Genomic DNA, 16,717 nt, shown 5'->3' with positions numbered 1-16,717 from the left:
CTTGGCACATGAGTGACTCGGCACTCACCGTTTACTCGAAAAGCTCTAAATTTACATGTTGTGCTTGGCATATGTTACTTGTTCAACATGAACTAAGTAAATGACTTAAGTGTATGGAAACTCACTTGGAAAAAACTAAATATGATATTAACAATATGACATGCTAATAACATGATGAGAGCATCCAACATAAACAACAATGAGCCTCTAGTAAATAATAAAGATGTTGCCCAAAATGGAATTTGAATAGAGTATATTGCTAATAAGTTGTTACAACTAAGTATAGGTAAAGATAACAAGTACATCCATTGTGGAAAAACATACAAGGTACTCATATCTATAAGGTTCAAATATGGAAAGATTCAAAAAAAATCTATCATACTCATACACAAAAGATTAAAAAGCTACAACAATAGCAACCATGAAGACAAAGCAGACATGTAACCGTGTGCAGGAAGTGAAGTTTTTAAATAACAAGGTCCAAAAGAGACAAGGTTGGAGAAGAGCTAATCAAGATTGCAAAGCTGATACATGTTCAAATTTTCAATTATCATATATTAGTGGGGAATCTATTTTTGCACTTTTAGGTGTATGATCAAAAACAGGAGGCAAAGCATTGCACTCTATAACAGATAATGACAAGGTAATATGAATAGAACATGTGGGTAACAAAGAGAGAGAAGTACTGAGTATTTAATAAATAAAGACAACTCACATCAAAATATGACAAGGCTTATGAAAATAGTTATAATGGTGGAGATAAATAAAAAAACCCCTCTTCTTAAGTGTATGAAAATAAAATGTGCAAGTACAAAGTTTTATCATTTGCTGGAGCTTAAGTAAAATAATTTCTCCATGTAGGTATATCTTGAGTAATTGTAACTTTCAAAAACAACATGGTAGAGTTTTTTTCCCTTTTTAAACAATAGTTGCAACTATTTCAATGGGAAATCAAAGAAAACCCTTGGGCTAAAACTTTTAAAGAAACCCATGAACCTCAAAAGTGATGAAGTCATATCAAAAATGAGTAAGATCCTCATATGTAATATGTATTACATTGAGTTATAATAGGGAGATTATGGAGTTGGCTACAAGATAATAGTCATGAGTATGTACATGAAGATTAAGAATTGGTTTATGCAATGATAAAACAACAAGTTTTAGGGCCAAACTCTTCAGAATACCCATCTTCAGTCAGCATGAATGTAGTGAAACCTATGTATGAAAACTATGTCCAAAGAATGATCATATTTACTTTTGCAAAATAAAAACAAAGAGAACATGTGGAAAAATCCTACAAAGTTGTGACTACCCACCATAGAAGAATTGTTAACTTAAATAATGAATACCCATCAAATGAAATTGAAGGCTACAAGAAAGGCATCATCATCTAGAAAGAGAGAAAAGTTTAGATATAGAAAATTTCTTCAAAAAGAGAAGCAAAAACACTCATATGGCTTGTAACCCTCAGGAAAGGAACCCAAACCAAGAAATAAGAGGGGTTCCAATATTTCATAGTTGGAGCTCCATTTTTACAGCTAGAATGCAGAAGATGGGTAAAGATAAAGGAAAAGTGAACAACATTCAACACCAACCAAGAAAAACATTAAAATCTTATCTTCTTTCATTAACAACATCATAGTTGTGTTTTAGAAGAATTCCAACAAGCAAAGAGGAGTGGATTAGAGCTAAAATGATCTATGAATAATGAATAATGGTTCATTTAGCTACAAGAATAAGAATATGTATTCCAGAATTGTTATTCTATAATAGAAAATGAGAATATGTATTCTTATTCTCTGTTTGGTTAAACAAAATTGAAATTTTTGAACCCAAAAATTGGATGGCACTCTCGAACCCATGTCTAGCATCAATTTCTATGACTGTGGGGCTCTCGTGAAGAAATATGCAAACGAATTTTGGTCACACAAAGAAATACTTTATCCTCTTGGAAAATCTGTAAGCATTTGTGGCATACTTTGGAAATCTATAATTTTTATTTGGCAAGGTGTGGTCACAGGATCGAGTATGATGCACTACAAGAAAGGGTTGACATGGCTAATAGAAAAAAACCCATGAAAACTTCCTTGGCTTGATGCAAAATAAAATGACAAAGACCAAAAACATCGCATGAAAACTTGAGCACAAACCCAAAAATATTATGTAATCTAAAAAAAATAAAATTGGAATAATACATATTCTAATTCCACCTATTTAGGTGGAATACCAAATGCTTTTTTTTGGCCAAAATTGGAATACATGTTCCTATTCCCAAGTCCAATTTGGTACACCCAAATGAAGAATTTGAAATTTTAAGAATTTACATATGCCTATTCCACTCATATTCCTGTTGCCAAATGGGCCCTAAATGAAGCAAAGTAACAACAAAATATATATTTATGGAGATCAAATGGAGAAAACTCTAAGCATTGACTTTCTTCTTCTCTTCTCATTTTCCAAAAGCTTGAACAATGAAATAAGAATTATAATGTTTTGTTTTAGGACTTGAACCCTAATCTCATCGAGAGGAATGAGTCGTGTACTCTCTCATTTTTCTTTCTAAATTTTTATTTCTAAATCACTAACCTAACCTATATTGTATGAATTATAATGGGTCGGGTTAGAAATTTTAATGGATCAATTTGAAATGTGGGGGAGAATTGGGTCTTTAGGATAATAATTTGCATTAGTTAATTGTAATTAATTTATGGAATCCTAATAAATCCATTAATTAAATTTAAATTTTAAATAAAAATTATTATTTTTAACTAGTCATTCAATTATTAGTCCAAGAAAAAAATTTCAGTTGACATGAATAATGGAAGAGGAGTGGTGGTGCGGTGGTGCTCATTTGGAAAACATGTGGACTTCTTATGTTGAGGATGTCAAGATTAGTTATCCTACTTAAGAGTGGTGGTTTTCAATTTTGAATGTGTTGAGCACCTAATGTAGACTCTTTATTGTAGTTGGACATTCCTGAGTCTTTCTAGGAAGATTTGTGAGTTTATTTTGGCTTATTATTGTGGAGACATGAGTTTGGAAATTATTACATGTATTTTGGAGGAGATTGAGGTTCTCCATTATTAGGTTTTTTATTGAATCCAACCAAAAGGATTCATGGATTTTGATGACCTGCATTCTTTGCCATACCTTTGTGATGCAAATAAATACATGTATTCAACTCAATTTTGAGTTAGTTGCACAAATTGAATAAGAGAATTTTTTGGAGTCATTTGGTTTTGCATGCAATAACAGATCATTGTAGCTATATGACAACATTTTTCCTTGCAATTAATGAATAAAAGAAGTTTTGGGGGCCTTTTTTTTAGTTTACATTATTGTATGTTGATGTAATAGGATTGTTCACTAGTCCTTACCTTCACTAAGGACCTCCTAGGCTTCACTTCTAGCCTATTAGGGTTCCCCCTTGTCACCTTAATCATAGAGGATTTCTAATGTATCCCCTACACCTCCCTGTCCAATTACACCAATGAATTTTCTACTTGTATTCTCCATTGAGTCACTTCAACAAGCCTTCCAAACTCCCATTTTCACCAAACTTGGTCCTTCCACCTTCTGCAAGAAATAAGTGATTCATCCTAAGGTTTTGGATCTCACCTACTCTCTTGGTCAAAAAATTCATAATCTTACTTAATGATTTCACCATTTTAAACCAAACTGGCCTAGAAAGTCCTAATAGAATTAGGCCTCCAAAGTCAGTTCAATCCTAAATTTTTCTTAACAAGGTGGAAAACCAATCTTAGACATGAATACCCTTTTGGAAACACTAAGAGATTTTTTGGGTCTCAATTTCCCAATCTATCCATACACTCCACTGATGTTTTTATGCCTAAAATAAGGGTTTCTAACATTACCAAACAACATTCATTAGGGTCTAATAAAACACATGGCCAATCTAGTCTTGGAAATTTCTCCTTTCACATGTGGCTTCCTAACATATCACTCATCCTTCTTCAACAATTATATTGAACTACCCAATGCATTCAATCCACTCAAATCAACATGTTAACTTTGTGATCACCTAGCCATGAACTAAAGGCTTGTCTAGGGCATCACTTTAAAAATATCTGCCAACATTTTCTAGGCCTCTCCCTTGCTATGTACATTTTACAAGGGCTCCACTTCCATTTCCCCAAAAACCATGATGATTCCATAGGAGGATTCATGGAGGAGCCATTTTCCCAAAAACTACCAATACAAAAACAACAAACAAACTATGTATAAATAATTTCCTAACTATGCACAAATGACCTCTAAACAACTTGAAGTATAAAATGAAAAGTAATATAGCAACATGATGAATAAAAATCCAACATAAAGATGAGTCTTTCAATCCATTACTCCGTAGATACAACCAACAAACACAAAAACTATCAAAATTTGAATTGTATCTCGTGGGCCCACTTGTAAAACTCTACTTATTACAACATCCAACCCTTGGATTGGGTTCGCTTGATGGTTTTATAAGTTAATAAAGAGGTTTCATATAGTTGAAATAACCATCAACATCTTTCTTGTGTTATGCAACTTTCTTGTCAAAAAGTTGTCAAGCAACTTTTCAAAAATGTTGACAACTTTGATTTCCTTTACTTGGGAACTTCCAAATTTGTCCAAAATGATCCATTTATGATTTCTAGGCATTATTTATCATTCAAAGCATCAATTTAGATGATTTTATCCATTTTGACCTATTTGACAACTTTTGCCAAATCACATCTGGTTGACATCTTTCCCCAACTTTTTCCAAATGACTTAGGTATAGCCTCCAACCTATGCACAAGGATGTAAAAACCTTATAGAGGACAAGATGGCTCAAAACCACACCTTTCTTAGGTTGTTAGGTTATAAGACCCATACCCCTAGTTTAGCTTCCTAACACCAAAAACACAAGCAACCCAAAGCAAGAAAACCCAAACCACCTAGAGTGGATTGAACCTAGTCAAATCCACCTAAGAACAAAAAAAAACATGACCTTATAAGGTCCAAACACACCTAACTAACTTGGCTAGGGTCGACAAATGAGACAAAAACCCAAAAGGGTAGAGTTAGGACTAGGAGTTAGCCTAGGTGCTTCTGCACCATACTCCCTTGAAAATAAAAAGTTCAATCCACCCTTGGATTGAGAAAGTTGGAGTCTATGCCCAACTTCTTGAATTTTTCTTCCTTGATCCAAGTAGCCTCAACATCTTCTTTTTCATTCCACTTAACAAGATGTTCCCAATAAGTTGTAGTTCTAGTCTTCTAGTAGATCCTTTAATCAAGTACTCTATCAGTTGTTGTAGGTGGGGGAGGAATCAAATTCAAGTCTTCCAAATCTTGAGTAACCTCCTTAAGTATCTAATCAAAATGAGGAGTAGGGCCTTGTACTTAGTTACATCAGTAACATTGAAAACTGGTGAAAATCCAATGTCTTCAAGAATTTCCACCTTGCAGCCATTATTACCATACTTGGCCAGTATGTGCCAAGGTCCCAATTTCCTCATTTGAAGTTTATGAGGGACTCCCTTTGGCAACTTAGCTTTGTTTAGATGGACCATTACGAGATCCTCAACTTGGAACTGCACCTCCCTTTTACTATCATCCATCTTATGCTTGTGTTTCTCGGCATTGTTAGTTAAAGTTTTCCTTATCAATTCATGGACTTCCCTCATGGAGTGGGCAAAGTATTCAACATACCCACTTCCCTTGGCACCATCCTTCAACTCTTTTAGTTCAAATGCCCCTTTAGGATGTAGCCCATAAACAATTTTAAAAGGGTTCTTACCAGTTGCTATGTTGATAGTATCATTATATGTATACTCAACCTATCCAATGAGCTAACCCTAAACTTGCCCATATTCCTTAGTAAGACACCTCAACAAGTTGCCAAGACTCCTATTCACCACCTCAATTTGGCTATCTGTTTGAGGGTGATAGGTAGAAGCAAAAGATATATTGGTGCCCAAATTTTTTCACAAGGTTTTCCAAAAATGGCTCATGAATTTAGTGTCCCTATCTAAGAAAATACTCAAAGAAAGACATGGATTCTCACCACTTCCTTAAAGAACAAATGTACAATTTAGCAAGCATCATGGATTGTCTTGAAAGGAATAAAGTGTTTCATTTTACTAAATCTATCCACCACAACATAAATTCTATCAAATCCTTGCTTAGTCCTTGGTAACCCTACAAAAAAATCCATGCTCAAACACTCTCATGGTCTATTAGGAATTGGTAAGGGTTGATAGAGACCTACATTAGAGGATGTACCTTTTGTCTTTTGACATACCATGCTATACTCCACATTCTCTCTAATATCCCTATTCATTTTAGGCCAAAATTAAAATTTAACAACTACTTCTTGTATCTTATTTACTCCAAAGTGACCACTAAGTGCCCTATTATTCTTTTTTTGAATCAAATTCTCCCTCATTGATCCCCTAGGAACACATAGTTGATTACCCTTATGTTGGTATGTTTGTCAATGTGCCAAAAGCTCAAGCTGTCAGTGAACGTCACAAACACCAAACTTACCTAGATCCATGAGAGGTGGTTAAGCCATGTCATGAACCTTGAAGGAGGTGATAATCACCAAGTCAACAATCCCCCCATTAGCACCGACTAAGGGTTTCGCACTGATTGAATAAAGGAGACCTCCTGAGATTTGAACATGTGACCCAAGACTCTGATACCAATTGTTGGTATGTTTGTCATTGTGCCAAAAGCTTGAGCTATCAGTGAACATCACAAACACCATACTTAACTAGATCCATGAGAGGTGGTTAAGCCATTTCATGAACCTCGAAGGAGGTGATGACCACCAAGTCAACACCTTAAAAAATAAATTATTTTGTAAAGTATATTCAGAGAACTCACCATGGAAATTATTCTTATACTCCTTACATACCTTGTAATTTTCTGCAAAAACTTCATCATTAGCATATAGGTCCTTGAAGTAATCAATCCCAATGCTCTGCAATTGAACCTCTTGCACTATTAGGATTCTTCACCTTAGTGCATTAGCTACCTTATTCTACACCCCTTTCTTGTGCTTGATGTTGAAAGTACAAGCTTATAAATATTCTACCCATTTCATGTGTTTGTGGTTGAGTTTGTCTTGGGAGTTGAGGGAACTAAGGGCTTGGTTGTCTAAATACACCACAAATTCTTTTTGAAGAAAATAGTGCCTCCACTTCCTTGGGGTTTGGACTAGAGCATACATCTCTAGGTCATAGAAAGAGTAGTTCCTCTTTGCATCATTTAGTTTCTCACTATGAAAAGCTAATGGCCTCCCTTCTTGACTTAGGATTGCCCCAATTGCCACATTGTTAGCATCACACTCCACTATAAAGAGCTTGCCAAAACTAGGTAGAACAAGAATAGGTTGAGTTGCTATCCTCTTCTTAAGTGTCTCAAACCCATCATCTACTTGAAATGTCTAATGAAACCTTGTATTTATTCCACCTTTGATGGTGTCTAACATAGGAGCACAAAGAACACTAAAATGTTTGATGAACTTTCTATAATATTGGGCAAAGCCATGAAAAATTCTCACCTTAGTTGCAGCTTTAGGAGTAGGCTAATTGAGAATGGCATCCACCTTGCTAGGATCCATCTTGAGATTATTGTGAGACATAACAAACCCAAGGTACACTAGCTCTTGCTTCATGAAGTCACACTTCTCCAAATTTATCATTAGCTTTGCCTCATGCAATTTCTTGAAAACAATTTTCAAATGCTTATTATGCTCCTTTTTAATTTTACTAAAAATCAAAGTGTCATCTAAATAGACAATAACAAACTTACCAATGTAATCCTTCAATACCTCATTCATAACCCTCATAAAGGTAGATGGAGCATTTGATAAGCCAAATGGCATTACAAGCCATTCATATAAACCTTCTATAGTCTTGAAGGCCTTTTTCCATTCATCCCCTCCCTTTATCCTAATTTGGCAATAGATAATTTTTAAATCTATCTTGGTAAAGTGTCTTGTTTCCCTTAAACAGTCCATTAGGTCTTCAATCCTAGGTATTGGGAACCTATACCTAATGGTGATCCTATTTATGGCTCTTGAATTAGTAAAAAGTCTCCAAGTTCCCACCTTTTAGGTCCTAAAACAATAGGCATAACGCAAGGTCTTATACTTTTTCTAATTTGGCCTTGGTCTAGGAGTTCTTAGATTTGCTTGGCAATTTCCTCATTTTTTTGAGGGGTCATTTTATAGGCAGCCTTGTTAGGAAGGGTAACTTTTGGAATGAAGTCAATTTGATGGCTAACAAGTCTACTAGGAGGTAGGGTGGTACATTTTCCATCACTAACAATTTCCTTGTATTCTTCAAGCATTTCTTGTACCTCTTTGGGTAGCTCTATTTTCTTTCCTACCTTATCAACAACTTTTTGTTTAGGCTTCAACACAAGGGAAAACCCTACCCCTTCTTCTTCCTCCAAGGTCTGCAAGAACTCCTTTTCACTCATCATGAGGATATTAAGACTTATAGATTTTACCTCTTCTTCTACTACTAAGGTTTGAATCTTGAATGTTACACCATACTTCTTGAATGTATATGTATTTTTAGTTCCATCATGCATTGCTTGTCTATAAAATTGCCACAGCCTTCCTAGTAGCATGTGACATGAATCCATAGGTATAATGCCACACAAAACCCTGTCCTTATACCTCCCTATTGAGAATTCAACTCATGTTTTGTCACTCACAAGAATATGTTGTCCTTTGTTGACCCATGTAACCTTGTAAGGATTACTATGTGGAATTTTTTTCATGTTTAGTTTGTTAGTTGCCTCCTATGACACAATGTTATCTATGGAACCTGAATCTATGATGACCTTACCCAAATTTCCCATCATCTTGTACTTCACTCTAAATAGAGCTCTTCTTTGGCTTGGTTCTTCCTTGATAGGCTCTTTAATCAATGCCCTTCTTATCATTAGATTTTCCCCTTTTTAAGATTCTAATGGTACCTCAGATGGTTTGTTACTGCTACTAGATTCTTCTTGCACAAAATTGACTCTTTTTGTACTTTCTTGGGAAGTAGAACCTTTCTCAAGGAACCGATATGCAAGATGTCCCATCTGATTGAAATTGTAGCACTTCATGGTTACAAAGTAGGATCCTCTACCTTGATTGCTGCTTCTTCCTCTTCCACCATTATTTTACCTCCTTGCTCTACTAGAACTCCCTCTATTGGAATTCCATTCTTCCTGCTTAGTCCACTTATTTTCCCCTTGCCTTCTTATGTCTGAACCTCTGTCACCATACCCTCTTTAATTCCTTCCATCTCTACTGCTACTTCTACCTCTAAAGTTGGAGTATGCTTTCTTCTTATTCCTCTCTTCCATCTTAAGAGCCAATTGGAAACATTTAGGGACTGTTGTAGGTGTCCACAAACTAATATCTTCTTGTATGTTCCACTTTAGCCCACCTAGATACCTAGCCACTTCAATAGGTTATTCTTCTTGAGTCTCTTATCTCAAACATAACTTTTGAAATTCCTCAGTATAGGTTACTAAAACAATATCTTTTTTCTTTAAGCTCTGCTTCTTCTTGTGTATTTGGATCTCATAGTCTTCAGGTAGGTATTGTTCCTTTACCTAAGCCATGGCTTTCCAATTTGAAATTGGTTTCTTTCCTATCCTCTCCCTTTCTTTTGGAGATACTTCCACCAGGTTAGTGGTGACCCTCCTAGCCTAGATTTGGCTACCTTAACCTTTTGTGCCTCAACCACCCCCTTACACTCTAAGTGGTTTTCCATCCCTTCAACCCATTCCATCATCAGTTTAGGGTTCATCTTCCCACTGAACAAAGGAAATCCTTCTAGGGCCTTTCCACCCAATTTCTTGATGGTTTTGAGGAATGGTTATTTATTTAATGGAGGGTCTATTTCAGGAATGAGATCTTCCTCTTTAATCTTCTCTTTACCCTTGTCACTACTTTCACCTTCTTGGTCTTTCTTCTTAGTTGCCTCATCAACTTCCTCTATTTTTGTTTTCATTTCTTCTAGGGATTATTCAAGATTCTATTTCTCTCCTTTTTCTCACCCATCTCTTTGGCTAACTCTACATTAGTTACTATTGTTATCTCAACTACTGATTCCTTAGTTTCATACATCTAACCACAAACCCAATCTTTTGTGCTCTGATACCAATCTAATGTAATAGGATTGCTTACAAGTCCTTACCTTCACTAGGGACATTCTAGGATTCACTTCCAACCTATTAGGGTTCCCCTTGTCACCCTAATATTAGAGGATTGCTAATTTATCACCTATACCTCCCTATCCAATTACACCAATGAATTTTCTACTTACATTCTCTAATAAGTCACTTAAATAAGCTTTCCAAACTCCCATTTTCACCAAAATTGGTCCTTCCACCTTCTATCAGGAATGAGGGTTTCATCCTAAGGATTTTGGAGCTCACCTATACCCTTGGTCTAAAAAATTCATAATCTTCCTTAACGATTTCACCATTTTAGACCAAACTGTCCTAGAAAGTCCTAACAGAATTAGGCCTCCAAAGTTATTTTTTGGGCTAAATCCTAAATTTTGCTTAATAAGGTGGAAAACCAATCTTAAAATTGGATTCCCTTTTGGAAAAACTAAGATATTTTTTGGTTCTTAGTTTCCCAATCTGTTTGTACACTCCCTTGCTATTTCTAACATTACCAAACAACATTCATTAGGGTCTAAAAAAACACATGGCCAATCCAATCTTGGAAGTTATTTATTTCACATGTGGATTCTTAACACATCCTTCCTCCTTATCAAATACTAAGATTGAACTACTCAATGCATTCAATCCACTCAAATCAACATGTTAGCTCTATGATCACCTAGCCATGCACTAAAGGCTTGCTTAGGGCATCACTTTAAAAATGGTTGCCAAGATTTTCTAGGCCACTACCTTTCTATGTACACTATAAAAGGGCTCCAATTCCATGTCCTCAAAAACCATGATGATTCTACAATGAGGATTCATGGAGGAGCCATTTTTCCATAAATTGCCAATGCAAAAATAATGAATAGACTATATACAAATGATTTCCTAACTATGCACAAATGACCTCTAAATAACTTGAAGTCTAAAATGAAAAGTATTATACCAACATGATAAATAATAATCCAACATAAAGATGATTCTTTCAATCCATTACTCTATACATGCAACCAAGAAACATAAAAACTGTCAAAATATGAATTGTTTATCGTGGATTCACTTGCAAAACTCTGATTGTTACAACTTCCAACCCTTAGGCTGGGTTCACTTCATGGTTTTATAAATGATGCAAGAGAATTGAGCTTGTATTTTGTTGGAGTTATGCTTTTCATGGTTAGGGATATTTTGGAGACACGTTGGAGAACATTTCCTCATGATTGCATAGAGATTGGATGGATTGAGTTGAAGTTTGAGTCATTTTACCTTGCTTCTAGAGATGTGTTTTTAGGTGCCTGTTGCAGGCTATGTAACTAATTTTTTACAATGAGTTAGAGAATGAAAATTTCAAGGATTGAAGAGGGAATAGAGTACTACATATCATTCTAAGTGTGAGTTCTAATTCAATTGAAGCTAGGAGATATCAGGATTTTACTCAGATATCAATTTTGGGCATTTAATTGTTGTTGCAGGCTGACTTATGGCATTTAATTTATGTATTTGTATTTAATTTGTGTTATGGGTCAACTTTTGGATTATATTTTTATAATTAGTGGTTGTGGGGAAGTCTTTTGTCATTTATTCATCCATGTTGGAGAAGAGGAGGAGCTAGAGGAGCGAATTTGAAGAGGGCTAGTAGCTGAGGCTTGTGAAACAAGGAGATTGTTGGGAGGCTTTCGAGCACAAGTTGAGATTTTGGAGGTTTCTACCAGAGTGTGGATCTGGACTAGCTAGGGTTTAATTTGGATCATGAAGGATCTTGTAGAACTATTACTTTCTTTATATTTGGCCATAACTGAGAAGGTCTCATTGCCTGACACATTGCATGTAACAGTTATTTTATGAATAAATTATTGTAATTTGGTGTCAGATCTTGCATTATTGCTTCTTTTTGTTAGTTTCCACTATGTGGTTATTTTTGGGGGGTAGGACATCTCCTTTGGGGATTCTCCTTCCCTACACTATGTGAGGTGTTATTAGAGTGAAGGTTGTTCCTTAGTGTGTAGACAAATCGTTGAAGTTGAGGCAATTTGCACCAGGACTTGGGTTGGAGAAGCTGATCTCGTGGTGGATTTTCTTTCTAGAGTCCTAGATCTCTTGGTTGTGAGGTGGAAAATCATGGTTCTAACTTTTAATTACATAAGGCTTATAGATGGATCGATGGATGCAAATATGGAAGACTGATCTTATTGAGGCATGATCGTAGAGAGTTGTGGATTACAAATCCATGTTCTTAGACTTGTGATGTGGTTCCTAATTGTTCATGCAAGGTGGCAAGTTGCAATCTAACTTGTGAACAATTTAAGGTTGTCACAAGGAGCATAGGAAGGATTTTTGCAGAGGGTTTGTGAAGATCTTGGAAGATGGCTCTGAGAGGATTGGACCCTGAGGTTAATGTGAATCTTCATGATGTGATGGAGAGGAATTTTTCTAAGATGTTTACTCGGTTTGAAACTAGTTTGGTTGATCAAGCTAAGAAGGTGGTTGCTCAGTTTGAAACTAGCTTAGATAATTGAGATAAGGAGAGGATGAGGAAGGCTTTTTGTAGATGTTTGTGGCATTGGAGTCTACCAATCTAAAAGAGAGTTGTTTGACTGATTAAGATACTTTTTTGTGAGAGAAGATGGCATAGCAAGGTCGATATGGAAGAGGTTGGTTTTGCTAATTAGTTTGTGGAGCTAGATATATAACCTATAGAGAAACCAGAGGTTATTGTTATGGTTATTCCTAACATTGTTGATGCTAGGATAGAGGTTGGTTTTCATTATCAGTTAGTTGGATCTGACATGAAAATTGCAGAGTAGTTGGTTGTGGATGATCCAGTTGTTGTTGGTAGTGAGTTATGTATTATAGAGCATCTTGTTGTGAGAAATGAGATGGTTAGTGTTGAGAGTTTGACATGTGTTTATGGAGATCTGCATATTGCTATTGATATGGAGTTTGTTGTTGATGGTGTGGATTCACTAGTTGTGGATGTGGATAAGGATTTGTTGATGAAGCATTATGTTCACTTTATTCTTGGGAGTGAGCATGTTGATCAGATGGTTGAGATTCTAGTGTTTGATAGAGTGATGTAGATGTGGATGATGAGCAGATTGGTTTTCTTGTCCTTGTTGGTGTGGAAGCCTTTGGTGAAGATGAAGATGGTTGTTTCTCTTTCTTTTGGCATCCAAGTGTGTGACACTTTTTTTTATTTACCTAGGGAGTCTAATGTAGGAGAATTGAGCTTGGATTTTGGTGGAATTATGCTTTTTATGGTTAGGGATGTTTTGGAGACACATTGGAGAACCTTTCCTCATGATTGCATAGAGATTGGATGGATTGAGCTGAAGTTTGAATCATTTTACCTTGCTTCTGGAGATGTGTTTTTAGGTGTCTATTGCAGACCATGCAAATAATTTTGTACAATGAGTTAGAGGATGAAAATTTCATGGATTAAAGAGGGCCTAGAGTACTACCTATAGTTCAAAGTATGAGTTCTAATTCAATCAAAGCTAGGAGATATCACAATTTTACTCAGATATCAATTCTGGGCATTTAATTGTTCTTACAGGTTGACTTGTGGCATTTAATTTATGTATTTGTATTTAATTTGTGTTTTGGGCCAACTTGTGGCTTAGAATGGTATAAGTAGGAGTTTTGGGGAAGTCTTTTTCCATTTATTCATCCATCTTGGAGAAGAGGAGGAGCTAGAGGAATGAATTTGAAGAGGGCTTGTAGCTGAGGCTTGTGAAATAAGGAGATTGCTTGGAGGCTAGCGAGCACAAGTTGAGATCTTGGAGGTTTCTACCAAAGTGTGGATCTGGACTAGCTAGGGTTTGATTTAGATCTTGAGAGATCTTGCAAAACTATTATTTGCTTTGTATTTGGCCATAATCAGGAAGGCCTTACAGCCTGACACATTACATGTAACAGTTATTTTATGAATAAATTATTATAATTTGGTATCAAATCTTGCATTATTGCTTCTTCTTGTTGTGTTTTCACTGTGTGGTTATTTTTTGGGAACTAGGACATCTCCTTTAGGGATTCTCCTACCCTACATGGGAGCATTGCAGAACATTGTTGTGATTGTGTTTGTCATTGATGACAACATAGTAATGAGTTTGTAAAAACTGACAGAGCAGCAGACTGTGATCTTTTTATTAAGGACAATAAATTGTGCATCGACTTATGCATAGTTACCAGCACATACTACAACATGTATTTTTCACATGGACAAGTGCGTAGAACCTTAATCAATAGTGTACAGAAGATATTGATGATTTATAGAGAACTGCATAGAAACAGAGCATTGGAAAAATAGTTTATGTTGTATGATCAATATAGGACATTGTATTTGGAATGAAAGTTGTGTAGTTAACTAGAGGTATTACACTAACCATTAATGATGTTATCAAGTGTGCAGCTACAAAAGATGCACAAGTGAAAGTTTGGGTATAATTGTGACCTGACAATATTAATTAAATGTGTATTTCATTTAATTAACATATGATAAAATGTGAAGATGACTCAAGGATTTAATATTGAGTGTGGTGTAAAGGAAAGATTTTTTTTGAGTTTTATATATCATGAATGAGATCAAGAAGCAAAGAAGAATTGTGAATTGTGAAGTAGTAAAGCAAAGTGATTTGCTAATGCATGACCTCAAGGGTTACCATTGATGGATATCAAGTTCCAGATTTGATGGTGAAGAAGTTCGATGAACTAGATAGAGGAAGAAGTGAAATATTGTCTCACATCTATTATTCAGAAAGGAATTATACCTAGATCAATTGGATAATGGGTTCATTGATCTGATCCTGAAGCTATTTGGATAGTGGGTTCAGCTACCTTCTACAACTCCTAATAGGGATTCAAGGTCTCCTAACAGGGATTCTTTGTACTAAGTGTTGTAATAGACTCCTAACAGGGTCCATCCTCTAACAAAGAATATTCATATTAGTACATCATTTTGTGGGCATCATTCCCATTGGGATTTTCCCTTTGATCAAGGGTTTGATGCAAAGATGGAAGACTAATCTTGTTGAGACATGATCATAAAGAGTTGTGGGTTACAAATCCATGGTCCTAGACTTGTGATGTGGTTCCTAATTATTCATGTGAGGTGGTAGGTTATGATTTAACTTACAAACAATTTGAGGTTGTCACAAGGAGCATAGGAAGGATTTTTTGTAGAGGGTTTGCAAAGATCTTGGAAGATAGCTCTAAGAGGATTGGACCCTAAGATGATTGTGAATCTCTATAATATAGTGGAGAGGAATTTTTCTAAGATGTCTATTCAGTTTGAAGCTAGTTTGGATGATCGAGCTAAGAAGGTGGTTGATTAGTTTGAAACTAGTTTGAATAATTGAGATACGGATAGGATGAGGAAGGCATTTCATAGATGTTTGTGGAGTTGGAGTCTACCAATCTGAAAGAGAGTTATTTGGCTAGTTAAGAGACTTGTTTGTGAGAGAAGATGACATAGCAAGGTCAAGGTGGAAGAGGTTGGTTTTGTTGATCAATTTATGGAGCTTGATATAGAACCTACAGAGCAACTAGAGGCATTGTTGATGCTGGGATAGAGGTTGGTTTTCATGATTAGTTGGTTGGATCTGATATGAAAATTGTAGAGCACTTGGTTGTGGATGATCTAGTTGTTGTTAATGGTGAGTTATCTATTGCAGAGCATCTTGTTGTGAGCAATGAGATGGTTGGTGTTGAGAGTTTGCAATGTGTTGATGGAGATCTACATATTGCTATTGATATGGATTTTGTTGCTATTGGTGTGGATTCACTAGTTGTTGATGTGGATAAGGATTTGTTGATAAAGCATTATGTTCAGTTTGTTCTTAGGAGTGAGCATGCTAATTAGATGGTTGAGATTCCAGTGTTTGATAGAGTGATTTATATGTGGATGATGAGTAGATTGGTTTTCTTGTCCCTATTGGAGTGGAAGCCTTTGGTGAAGATGAAGATGGTTGTTGCTCTTTCTTCGGGCATCAAAGTGTGGGACATACTTTTCTATTTACTTGGAGAGTCTGATGCAAGAGCATTCAGCTTGGGTTTTGGTGGAGTTATGCTTTTCATGGTTAGGGATGTGTTGGAGACACATTGGAGAACCTTTCCTTATGATTGTATAGAGATTGGATCGATTGAGTTGAAGTTTTAGTCATTTTACCTTACTTCTAGAGATGTGTTTTTATTCCTGTTGCAAGCTATGTAACTAATTTTGTACGATGAGTTAGAGGATTCAAATTTAAAATATTGAATAGGGCCTAGAGTAATACTTATGGTTTGAAGTGTGAGTTCTAATTCAATCGGAGCTAGGAGATATTGTGATTTTACTCAAGTATCAATTTTTGGGCTTTTAATTGTTGTTGGAGGCCAACTTTGGCATTTAATTAATGTATGGGTATTTAATTTGTGTTATAGGCTGACTTATGGCTTATATTGGTACAATTAGGGTTTTTGGAAGAGTCTTTTATTCATTCATTAATGGATTGATTCATTCAGAGGAGGAGGAGTGAGTGTGGAGAGTAGCCGAAGAGCGAGTTTTCCT

This window comes from Cupressus sempervirens, chromosome 2 (genome assembly GCF_028749045.1).
Source record: "Cupressus sempervirens isolate cs-2001-9-10 chromosome 2, ASM2874904v1, whole genome shotgun sequence".
NCBI lineage: Eukaryota > Viridiplantae > Streptophyta > Pinopsida > Cupressales > Cupressaceae > Cupressus > Cupressus sempervirens.
This window is presented reverse-complemented; position numbering follows the sequence as displayed.